Below are 333 nucleotides of genomic sequence, written 5' to 3'. Positions count from 1 at the left end.
TAATATTTTCTGTATTCTCATTTGGGCATTATTAACCCAAAGATATGCTTCCCAAATTTGGCTTTAGAATCTAACTGAAGACAATGAGTTGAATGCAGTAACGTAACATTTTAGGCTAACTTACAGTATTTATTTATTCAAGAGAATATAATGAATCCTTAGTAAATGCATCTATGTTTTCAAAAGCTGAGATAGAGTACACATATATAATAGGACTTAAGAAGATCAAAATGAAAGCTGCTGTTTCATCACTGTTATTATGTGATATTGCTATAGGCAATAAAAAGGAGCTAAATGTAATTCCCTCCATTTCTTTCTTAGTTCTTATAGTCT

Source organism: Propithecus coquereli, unplaced genomic scaffold (assembly GCF_000956105.1).
Source record: "Propithecus coquereli isolate 6110/MARCELLA unplaced genomic scaffold, Pcoq_1.0 Scaffold278, whole genome shotgun sequence".
Taxonomy (NCBI): Eukaryota; Metazoa; Chordata; class Mammalia; order Primates; family Indriidae; genus Propithecus; species Propithecus coquereli.
The sequence above is the reverse complement of the archived record's forward strand: the minus strand, read 5'-3'. Positions refer to the sequence as shown.